Source organism: Odocoileus virginianus, chromosome 12, assembly GCF_023699985.2.
Source record: "Odocoileus virginianus isolate 20LAN1187 ecotype Illinois chromosome 12, Ovbor_1.2, whole genome shotgun sequence".
In the NCBI taxonomy this organism is placed as follows: domain Eukaryota; kingdom Metazoa; phylum Chordata; class Mammalia; order Artiodactyla; family Cervidae; genus Odocoileus; species Odocoileus virginianus.
The window spans coordinates 35,264,286-35,277,468 of NC_069685.1; positions in this window are offsets into that span (position 1 = coordinate 35,264,286).

Below are 13,183 nucleotides of genomic sequence, written 5' to 3' on the forward strand. Positions count from 1 at the left end.
TTATTAGTCCCGTGTTCCTTACAGGAGTTCCTTACCAGGAGTTCCTTACCTCCTGTCATAAAACAACTCATGCAAATGTTTACTGTGGTGCCTGGCCAGGGTGGGCGGTTTCAGTCAGTGTGCTTCCCCCAACCGTTGGCTGCTCACTGCTCAAAAGCAAATACTTAAGGATGAGTGTTGGTATAAACAGAAAGTTTACTTTACTCAGGAGGCTGGCACCGCAAGGAGAAGGTAGACTAATGTCTCAGAACCTATCCTGAAGATACTGCTTGGCCATGTCAAATTTTAAAGGGCAAAGGAGGAAGTAGCATCAGGTACTCATTGAGATGGGGTGTCAGATTGGTCATCATCTCCCACTGCTCAGGTTTTTTAACTCCTTGTGATTTTTCATTAGATGCTATCTCATTCATGCAGTTTGTTTGGGAGATTATTGAAAGGGAAAGAGGGGCAGAGATCTAGTCATCTGTTAATTACTTATTCTTCATTTCTATTTCTTTGATCTAAGAGGGGGGAAAAAAAACAAATTAGCAATGTCTTGTGTGATCAAAAGATTTGAAATGTGTGCTTGGGCTGAAGATGAGTAGAGCATGAGGGTCTCTGGCTTAAAAGTTAGTTACAATATAGCTTTGCTAAAGTGACAAAACTAAAGGGACCTCCTGCAGACAGCCGCTTCCCGCAAAGAGCTCTTACCTGCAAAGAGCTGCTTACAAAGCAAGTAAATTGCAGATAGAGCTGCTAACATTAGGAAGATAAAAGTTTATTGATTCATGTGGGGCTTTGGAATTTAACTCGGTGAAACTATCTCATATAAAATGCTATATAAATAGTATTGTACATTTTCAGTTAATTGTATTTTCAATTACTAGGCTGTTAAAGAAACTATACATTGCAAAAAATTAAGAAAATTTGATGTGATATACATAAACATATGAATAGATACATCCTATATAATTGTTTTAATTTTCATTGAAAATTATAGAATACATATAGTTATGTACAAAAATTAATCAATCTTAGAGAATAACTAGTAAATGTTAAACCACCTACCTACCCTCCAGGCCAAAGTAGATTTTCTTGAAACTAAAGTCCCACTCATGACCCTCCTGATATCACCCTCCCTTGATTCCTTCCTAAATAATTAAGCAGTCTGCTGTACTCAACAACTCCCATATCCATGCCACAGAGTCTTCCAGAAACCAAGAAAATGCTCTACAATCTGTCATCCTCTGAAGTCTTGGCATCTTCCAGTGAATTATCCTTTATTTGGCTGGTAGACAAGGGATGTGAGAGCTAAACATATTCCATTGGACAGAAATATAAAAGAGTATCGAGGGATTACCTTTGAGCATTAGAATATAGTTAACCTCATCTAGAAGAAAAAGAAAGAATATCTGCTGAAAAAATCCCAAACTGTCCTTGTCACTGTTTTCCTGTTCCCTTCTTCCACTAGGCTGAATCAAAGGCTAATCCTCTCCTTTAATTTCTTTATAGTTTTTTACTATCCACAGATATGTCTCTAAACATTAAAAGATGTTGAACTTTGTCTTTAGAAATATTTATTTTTGGGTGTGTTGGGTCTTCCTTTCTGGATGTGGACTTTCTCGAGTTTCAGCAAACAAAGGCTACTCTCTAATTGAAATGAAAGGCTTCTCATTGGGGTGGCTTCTCTTGTGAAGCTTGGCCTCTAGGGTGTGTGGGTTTCAGTAGTTGTGTCACATGGGACTCAGTTGCCTCATGGTGAAGGAGGAAACAGGCAGAACAGGCTCCATCTTGAAAGCAGGATTCCATCTTGGGCCAGATTGTGGACTTCGAGCTATGTGCCCAGTATCTATAGAGATGACATACCTACTGGAAAACCAGAGCCCCCAGATAGAAGAGCTCCAGGGCTCTTTCCTAGACTCTCTGTCGCCTAAAAGGATACCCTAATTATCTGTGTAACTGAATAGAATCATAAATTCTATTATGCTTATTGCGGTATGACCATAGGCCTGCTAATAATTGTCCACTGTTAACCACCTAGGCTTAAGGCATTGAATCACGGGTTAACTTTGATTGTATCTTTCTTTTCCTTTGTTCAGACTAGTTTCAGGGAATTTGGGGAGGTGGGTTTGGGCACATACACTTAGGGTATATAAGGTTTTCACAAAAACTGATCAGGGCCCTTGGCTAAGAGGAGACTCTGCCTTGGGCCGGCGGCTGTAATAAACTGCACTCCACTATCTGCATTGTCCTTCTGAGTGAGTCTGTTTCCTGGTTTGTGTGGCTACAACAATGGCTTGGGGGATCTTCCCAGAGCAGGGATAAACTGGTGGCTCCTGTATTGCAAGGCAGATTCTCAACCATGACAGTACCAGGGAAACCCTGAACTTTGTCTTTTAAGATTAGGTATTTTTCTTCACATTGTACTTTGAGATTAATTCATGATGCTAAGCGTCACATTTGTTTCGATGTGGCATAGTATCCTATTATATGATTACCATCATTTTTTGTTATTTAACCTCTAAATCCTAGCCAACTCTTTTGTGACCCCTGGATTGTAGGCTACTATGCTCTTCTATCCGTGGGATCTCCCAGGCAAGAATACTGGTATAGGTTGACATTTCATTCTCCAGAGGATATTTACCAACCCAGGGATCAAACCTGCATCTCCTGAATTGCAGGTGGATTCTTTACCACTAAGGCAGCAGGGAAATGTCTGGAAACCTCTTAGAATATTACAGAACTTATTAATATATTCTACTTTAATGAGCATTTTGTTTGGTTCATTTTTGTTATTATCAGCAAAACTTGAGTAAATATTATTTTATATCTCTTCCACTGCATATATTGTTTTCTTCTTTCTCTTTTCTTAGTTTTTGATTGTCATTCTTTAGCTCGTGAAGATATAAGTGCTGGTCATTGATTCTTAGCATTTCTCCCTTTCTAATACATGTCATCAGCGACTCAATGGACATGAGTTTGAAAAAACTTCAGGAGTTGATGATGGACAGGGAGGCCTGGCATGCTGCAGTCCATGGGGTCACAAAGAGTTGGACATGACTGAGCGACTGAACTGAACTGAACTGAACTGAATACATGCACTTAGAGCAAATATATTCTTATTACTGTTCAGTGCAAAATAATGCTAAATATTTTATTAGGAATTATTTTTGACCTCTTTGATTTTTAACTGTCTTGTTTAATTTACAACTGTTTGAGAATTTCCTAATTATCTCTGTGGTACTTATTCCTATGTTAACTCCACTATGATAAGGGGACATAATTCTTTATATTTGTTATTTTCAAATGTGTTGTGACTTGTTTTATGCCTCAGCATCTGGTCTTTTTGATGAAACATTTGCTATGTACTTGAAAAGAATGTCTTTTGCAGCTGTTGGGAATAATGTTCTATATATGTCAATTAGGTCAGGTTGATTAAATGTCTTGCTCATATTTTTTATATTATTACTAAGGTTTTGTTTTATTTATTTATTTATTTGTCTGCTTCTTTTACCAGATGCTAAGAAAGGTGTGTTAAAATGCCAAATCATGATTGCAGATTTTTTTTTCCTTTTATTCCTATTAACTTTGTTTTAGTTTTTAAAGTAATAAATTTAAAAACCTTTATTTTTTAAAAAAATTAAAAATCTTTTTATCTAATACTTACAAAATTAAAATGAACTTTTTAGGGACTTCCCTGGTAATTTAGTGGTTAATGATCTGCATTTCAATGCACGGGAGGGAATGCAGGTTCAATCTCTGGTTGAAGAATTAAGATCCTACATATTGCAAAGCAACTAAACCCATGTGTCCCAAACTACTGAGTCTTCATGCCCCAACTGGAGAGTACACATGCCATGACATAAGATTCTGCGTGATGCCAGGAGGATCCTACATGTATCAACTAGGACTCAACACAGCCAAATAAAAAATACTTAAATAAAATCAAATGAACTTCATAATATGCAGAGGAGAACATCAGAAGTGTGTATGTACTTTTAGCAGAAAAGCTGGCAATCATGGAAGGGTATGTAGGTCATAGGAGGAAATGTGAAGTTCAGCAGGAGTGAAATGGGCCACTCTGCAGCATTTTGACATGAAGTAACTGAGCAATCTGACCTATGTGGAAAATAAACTGCAATAGACCAAAGGGAGAATCAAGAAGATCACTTATATATTATATCCTCTTAATCCAACTGAGAGGTAAGGGTAACTCATTAAATTGACAGAAACTACTGAATTCTGTATATATGTATACACACACACACATATAGTTTATTTTAATTGAAGGATAATTGCTTTATACCCTTTCATGGACCACAACTTTGTTGTGGTGAAGGGGCTTGAGTAACTCAATGAAACTATGAGTTATTCTGTGCAGGCCACACAAGATGGACAGGTCATAGTGAAGAGTTCTGATAAAACATGGCTCACTGGAGGAACAAATAACAGGCCTTTGACAGTGTGGATCACAACAAATTGTGGAAAATTGTTAAAAAGATGGGAATACCAGACCACTTTACTTGTCTTCTGAGAAACTTCTATGCAAGTCAAGAAGTAACTGTTAGAACCAGACATGGAACAACTGACAGGTTAAAAACTGGGAAAGGTGTATGACAATGTTGTATATTGTCACCTGGCTTATTTAATTTCTATACAGAGTACATCATGCCATATCTTGGGCTGGGTGAATCACAAACTGGAATCAAGCTTTCCAAGAAAAGCATTAACAACATCAGGTACACAGATGATGCTATTATAATGGCAGAAACTGAAGAGGAACTAAACAGACTCTTGATGAGTGTGAAAGAGGAGGGTGAAAAAGCTGGCTTAAAACTCAACATTAAAACCTAAGATCATGGCGTCTAGTCCCATAAATTCATAATAAATAGAAGGGGGAAAAGCAGGAGTAGTGACAGATTTTATTTTCTTGGGCTCCAAAATCACTGCAGATGGTGACTGCAGCCATGAAATTAAAAAGACACTTGCTCCTTGGAAGGAAAACTATGACAAACATAGACAATGTATTAAAAAGCAGAGATATGACTTTGCCAGCAAAGGTTCATCTATTCTAGGCTTTGATTTTTCCAGTAGTCATGTATGGATGTGAGAGTTGGACTATAAAGAAAGCTGAGTGCTAAAGAGTTGATGCTTTTGAACTGTGGTGTTGGAGAAGAATTTTGAGAGTCCCTTGGACAGCAAGGAGATCCAACCAGTCCATCCTAAAGGAAATCAACCCTGAGTATGCACTGCAAATTCTGATGATGAAGATGAAAATCCAATATTTTTGCCACCTGATGCAAAGAGCTGACTCTCTGGCAAAGACCCTGATGCTGGGAAAAATTGAAGGCAAAGGGAGGAGGGAGCAGCAGAAGATGAGATGGTTAGATAGCATCACCAAGTCAATGGACATGAGTCTGATCAAATTCTGGGGGATAATAAAGGAGAGAGCTGCAGTCCATGGAGTTGCAAAGAGTTAGACATGACTTAGTGACTCAACAGCAACAATAAAATGGGTAAATGAGGTTGTGCCATACAACAATATGAATTATTCATTAAGTATACATAAATCCTTTCTCTCATGAACTTTCCTTCCAACTATCATATGACCCAGCAATACCACTGAGAATAAACCTGAGAAAACCATAATTAAAAAAGATACATGTACCCCAATGTTCACTGAAGCACTGCCTACAATAGCCAGGACATTGAAGCAACCTAGATGAGCAACGACAGAATCTGTATACATATTTAAAGTGGAAAGAAAACAATATTCTAATGAATATAGGCAGCAGGAGTGGGGATAGGGAAGAGAGAGTGAGAGAAAAAAGAAGTCAAGATGATTTCCAATAGCTCTGGCCTCAGAAATCTGAAGAATAGCACTGTCATTAGCTGTGCTGAGGAAGGATTATACATGTGTTTTTGGTGAAGCATGCAATTGGGTGTGTTGCCACAACTGTGCCACAAATATGACTGGGTAACTTCAGAAGTTATTCTTTTAAAAAAAAAAAATTTTTTTTTTCACACATTTTGTGTTTTCAGTGACAGAAGAAAAAAAAAAAAAAGAAAGAAAAGAAAGAAGAGGAATGAACCCATAGTATGGTTTTAGCACACTGAATTTTGTAAACTAAATAATGTAGATTTGATTCAAGAATTGGGAAGGTGAGGAATTAGTTTGCAGAGTTTATGACTTTTTACAGGCTTTTGTTCCGTAATTCATTTATGTAAGTATAAATGATAGAATACAAGAGGTGCTTCTACTTAGTTCTGGTGTATTCTTTGTAAACTTTACTATGTCCTTTATAAATTCAGGTAATCAAGATTTTTATTTTTCTGAAGTCATCATACTCAGTTAGTTTAATTTAACCATATATATTTAGCATAATGCCATATGAATACAAATGACACCTTTCTCTAATTTGGAGAAGACACATTTTATTTCCTGCTGTGGTTTAACAGTATCTTTCTCCCTTCTTAAAATCCCTAGAATGTTATGTAATGGATTCTAATTTTAATACAGTTCTTTGGGCTAAATTGCTCCATTTCCGTCAAGACAAAAAAGTTCCTCTGGGTCACCAACTAATTATTCATTCTGCTGTGTACAGTCCCAAATGAAGCTTCAGATCTTCAACAAGTTATTAATATAATTTTCAAAGTCATATACATAAAGAAAGGTGTTTTAGCATTGATAATAGTTAGAGACTTCTATAATGAGAAAACCTTTCTATGTAATGATAGTATCATAATTTTACTCCCTGCTGTTTTTTCATTGTCTACTAAAAGTGTTCTCTCAAGAAGAGGAAAAAAAAGCAAATTAGAAAAAAGAAATAAAAGTAGAAATCTTTACAAATGAGTGAGTTGCATTATCATTTAAATTCTACTGTTTCTACCCTCCTGCTTACCTCTAAGATTGTTCTTACTGAGAAATAGAAAATGTTTATCACCTAAATATATACATTAGAATGAATTATATCTTTCTTCTGCTCTAACAATCTGACCTAAACTCTTTATTTGTGAAAATAAAGCTTAAAATATAAATGTTGGAACATTTATATAGGAATTTATATAGAGTTGTATATCAATTACATCTCAATAAACCTGGAAAAGAGTATATTTCTTAAGTTGAAATTATTTCTTATCTCTGGTTCAAATGTTCCCTTTTGTAACAAAATCTATGATAACTATGATAACTATGATAACGAAATGAAAAACTGAAAATAAAAATTAGATTGTGTTTTAAAGCTTTCACTTCCAACCAAAAGATAAATGCTTGAGTCAGGGTATCAAAATAAATTATGTGCTGTAAATTTTTATTTTAATGTAAAGTGTCAGGAAGACAATGAGGCAACATGAATCAAAATTGTTATACAATTTTCCAATTTTCTCACTAGAGAAACATTCAGCACTACAATGCAATTGCATATGCTTTTAAATGAGATTTTCACTAATCATTTATGAACATCAATGTGTTTTTCCTTATTTTGTTTGGAAATATTTGAAAAAGTCATTATACATTGCATTAAAAAAGAATAAGATGATATCCAAGTCTACAATAGCCTTCCTTAATAAATGAAGACTTAAACATCAATTGCAGTCTCAGCTAGCAAAGTTCCCCCTACTTTCTATATGAGTGAGATAAAAAATAATTCATAACAATTAAAAAAATGTGGAGTGATTTTTTACTCTCCTTTAAAAAGATAATTTTTTACAATTATGACAGAATATAAGCCAAAATTTTACCATGACATTTAAAGTTGCAGAGGGTTTTTAGCCAAATATCCTACCACAGCTCACCAGCACCTTCTAAATAGACTTGAGTGTATTTCTCTTTTACTCATACTACATTCTCTCTTCTGTATGGATGTGTTTTGTGGAAAGTTTTACTTTTATAGTTTTCTTTTTGCTGGTTCAAAGGATTCATGAAAAAAAGAAACCACTCGTTACACACAAATAGACAATTTCAATTGCTTATAGAAGATTATTTGACTTAATTTCAACATTCAGTCATTAAAAGAAACAAAAATAGAAACAGTGGAGAGAAGAAATAGCACATATGTCACCACATTGGGCTGACCAACACGCAGGCTTAAACAGTACTGGGAAGTACCTAATTAACAGCAATCTGGAGTTCCAGATGGGAAAGTGTCCCAGGCAGTGTATCCACTTCAGGGATGAAACTTCAAATTGCAGTTCAGAGGCTCCTGCTTATAATTCCAGGCCACAAACTGAAAAATGAAGCTCTGGTTTTAGTTTAACCTTTTTACAATGATGTTTGCTTCATCTTGTGAGACGTAGGATTTTTGTTAGACCTGAAGGCATTGGCCAGGCCCTCAAAGACTCAAAAATTTTAAGACCTATGCTCTGTCTTATCTAAAGTGTCCCTCGCCCCCGATTTGTGTTTACAAGAGCAGGCATGGAATCTGGGCAATGTCCAGGCAGATTACAAGCAAGGTCAAGGGCATGTTCTCCTACTTTTGAAGCCTGAACAATTCCTCATTTTACTTTCCCTAACAAGATATGGGTTTCATTTAGGCCTAGTTTGAACACTGTCTTATCCTTGAAATTTGTTTTCACTGTCCCCTTATTCCACACATTAATAACTGCCCTTTCTAGAAGTGTTTGAACATACTGACTGTTAAGCCAGCATTTTCACTCTCCTCTTAGAAAGAAATTGAAGTCACTAATTCATGTCTGACTCTTTGCAACCCCATGGACTGTAGCCCACCAGGCTCCATCTACGGAATTTTCAAGGCAAGAGTACTGGAATGGGTTGCCATTTTCTCCTCCAAGAGATCTTCCTGACCCAGGGATCAAACCCAGGTCTCCTGCATTGCAGGCAGACGCTTTACCATCTGAGACAGCACGGTGGTGCCACCATATAGGCATAGCCTGAGATTTGGACAAGTTTCTGATTGATGGTGGCCATTGCCTGGGTTCCAGAAAATGTAACACAAAAGTAGCCACAGAGCAAAGAACTCAGCACTCCCACTAGTTTATGGCCAAGTTGGTGATGTATCGATATATGCCACAAGAGAAAGAAGTGGTATTCAATGAAAAAGATGCTCCATAGACATCTGGTTGGAAACTTATTCCCAAGTTGTGAGAAATGCTGTCATCAGTGTTTTTTGGCATAGCAAGGAACAGGGGTCTATATGTACTCACACTGACATCTGAAAGGAATGGCAGCCAATAATTGATACTGGATTCCATTAACCCAGAAGATATTTATTTCACTTTCACTCTGTGATGGGCTTTGTTAGGGGGAACGGGTTATGGAAGTGAGGGAGGTACACATGAATAACAAGGCTTCTGTAATCACGGGACCAAAACCAAATATATTCTTACTATTATACTCTGCTCTGAAGACTCAAGCTAGAGTAGTTTTAGTTACTTTGCCCAAAAATCGTGATCCATATCCAGTTATTATAGCTGAATAAAAAAGCTATATTATGGCTATTAAAGCTATATTATAGCTTTCTCACAGTGGTGGACATGACAAGCATCTATTAAATTTATACTCTTCAAAGATCTCACATAGCATGCCCTATAGAGTAGAAAAATTCTTAGTAGCATTTCAAAATATGGAAGCAAAGTTTGGGATGATTTAGGCTTCCTAAGCAGCTCTCATGGTCAAGAACCCTCCTGCCAATGCAGAAGACTTAAGAACCATGAATTCGATCCAATATTAGATCTACTCCAGTATTCTTGCCTGGAGAATCCCATGGACAGAGGAGCCTGGAGGGCTACAATCCACAGGGTCACAAAGAGTCAGACACGACTGAAGAAGCAGCACACACACAGTCTTTCTAGGATTATGCTGAGTCTTTATAAATACTCTTTCTGTTCTCCGAAATGGAACCCTGAAAATATTTTCAATGGTGTAATACTCTGTTCATCTCCAATGAGCCACAGAAATCTGCTATGAAGCATGTGATTGCTTAAGTTCCCCGAAATTTTTACCATCTGTAGTGTGACTACTCCATCTGGTTTCTTACATTTGACAGGTGGAAATCAGTCATTGAATTTTTCTCCTTCTGGCCCAGATCTATATTAGTCGACCAATATTCTCTCTGTATTCTGTATATACAATGCAAATACCATGAACAAACAAGTCCAAACAGTATCACTTGTGTAAAGCCCACCTGTTGATGTCAAATTTTCAACATCTTGTTCATGCTGGAAATGAACATGTGACTTCCTGGAGAAGCCACAGACCTCCCCTTAACATGGTTAAGAGTTTATGCCATTAGTTTCAACAAACATTCTGGACTCATGAATTCATTCTTCAGGATTTCAATCTCCTCTACTCCCCAAGACTGTAGAAAATTAATGGGAAGAAAATCAACACTACAGAAAATAGCTACTTACCTTTATGTGATTTCCCTGCTTTATGAGTCAAGATGGGCCTAGCTTCAGGAGTTCTGTCCTTCAAATAATATGAGCCTTATTTCTGAGGCAGAAAAATGTGTGATCTAGCCATCATAGATTGAGAGGATATCTTGCACACATGATGGAGAAAACTTAAAATTCTCTGATTTGCATTTTATATGATTGAGATTTTATATCCCATTTTAGTAAAGCTGGCTTAACTCCTATTACCTTGAGAGAGCAGTCCTTTTTAGTACACCAGAAACTTAATATCAAATCTCTATTATTATTTCCTGTAAAAATACTAATCACTCCCTCCAAAAAATTTTGTGGCAGATGGATTTCTTAGGTTGCCAGGGATTATGTCATGAGATAGGTGTAAAAGAAAAGAATCATGTATATATTTTTAAAAGTAATGTTACTAAGGTATGCTTATTTTGTAATAGCATTTATTTGATTAACTCTTTACAGTTAATACATTTTTTGGCTTCTATAAATAAAATTTATTAAGGGAAAACAATAATTTGAGTAGTCCTGTTTATGGTTGGCAAATATAATGACTCCCTTGCCTCAGGTGCTGTCGAACATCAGAGACATCCTGAGAATGTCTCTGAGACATCAGAGAATCCATATGGGCTCCAGGGCCAAGGGTCTTAGTCCTGTTTTCTTCTGTGACCTGGAGTTCTGTGTGGGTAACTAATGTCCAGCTCCTTGCATCTCTGGGCTGCATCTCGGGTGGGCAAGTGATGGTATATGATGAAGATTCATCCAGGTCAGCTTCAACTTCAACACCCCAGCTACACAAAAGAGTCTTTCCTTGCTAGAAACATCTGTGACGGACAAAAGTGTCACTGAAGGATGGAAAACTGTGCAAACACCAAATACAGTCCCTTGATCAGTCACTTGAGGTCAAAGGCTGATTACTTCTTCTTTTACTTTGGTCATCCCCTTTCTGTGGTTATCTCCAGACTATGACACCAGAAATAATATAAATAATTTCATTTATTTATATTATATATATATGTGTGTGTGTGTGTGTGTATGTATGTACACATGTGTTAAAATGAAAAGTAATTATAATTTTTTAATTATGTTACAATTGAACAAAAGTATAAGAAGTTTTTCAGTATATCAAGAGGCTTTCAGTATATAAATTATGTCAAGAATTTGAAATTCACATAATTTTCTTTCTTTTCTCTGGTGGGGGGAAACTCTGGATATCAGAAAGAGCTTAAGAAAGCAATACAGTTAAAATGGAAATTTCAAAGCTAACTATACAAAACTAAGTTAATCTTTAGATACATGGATAAGCTACTTTGCTGCTTAGTCACTCAGTGGTGTTCGACTCTTTGTGACCTCATGGACTGTAGCCCACTAAGCTCCTCTGTCAGTGGGAATCTCCAGGGAATAACACTGGAGTGAGTTGCCATTCCCTTCTCCAGAGGATCTTCTCAACCCAGGGATGGAAGATGAATCTCCCACATTGCAGGCAGATTCTTTATCATCTGAGCCACTAGAGAAGAACTTAGATACTCTTTGCCAACAAACATTGTATCAATTTCTGATGGGAACTCCCTCTGAATGAATATAAACTTCTATTAGAAATAAAAAGTGTGATGTGAAATATTTTCGTGGAATAAGTCATTTATCCAGACTCACACTTGTAAGTGTCTCATCTAATAATGTAAACTTTTCCAAATATCTTCAACATTCAAAATATTTTTTAAAAATGTTATTTTAAACTGGATTCAGAAACAACTCATTGGTGATTTTTTTTTGTTTGTTTTCCTTTCTACAAGATTCATAAAAATAAATGATATTTTGCCTCTTTCATTTAATATATACCATGGAATATTCTCTTTTCAAATATATTTTTATAATTGAGATAGCAGATTCATTTCAGATTTTTGAATGAGAGAAGGTATATGCCAAATTTCTTACAGTGCTTTCATGTGTATGTGTGATTAAAACTGATTTAAAATGTGTACAAACATTTGCAATAAATGGAATAGGAAAAATTATGAAATAAAAATGATCTGTATAGACATTTAATTTCTCTCATTCCTCTTGTTAGCTTTCCTATTGTCAACCTTTCATCTCAGGCATGTTGTATATTAAAGTGATAATTTCAGTTCAGTTCAGTTCAATTGAGTCGCTCAGTAGTGTCCGACTCTTTGCGACCCCATGAATCGCAGCACGCCAGGCCTCCCTGTCCATCACAAACTCCCGGAATCTACACAAACCCATGTCCATCGAGTCGATGATGCCATCCAGCCATCTCATCCTCTGTCGTCCCCTTCTCCTCCTGCCCCCAGTCCCTCCCAGCATCAGGGCCTTTTCCAGTGAGTCAACTCTTCGCATGAGGTGGCCAAAGTACTGGAGTTTCAGCTTCAGCATCAGTCCTTCCAATGAACACCCAGGACTTATCTCTTTCAGGATGGACTGGTTGGATCTCCTTGCAGCCCAAGGGACTCTCAAGAGTCTTCTCCAACACCACAGTTCAAAAGCATCAATTTTGCAGCGCTCAGCTTTCTTCACAGTAGATCTAATCATTTGTTTGTTTTTTTTTCTTCCCCTTCTGGTTACTTGTCACTGAATTGTCCAATGTCTAACTGCATTATTTATGATCTTGACACAATAAATATAAAAAATTAAAAATGCAATAAAAAATAAAGTTGGCCCAACAATTAGGAAAAAAGTGCAATAAAATGACCAATGCTTCTGTGTTGCCTTATTAAATCAAAAATTTTCTGTTGGAACCTAAGCCTTTTCACTTAATGTTTTGCCTTTACCTTCTAAAAATATATTTTTCTCTGCAATGCAAACCTGCCTGCAA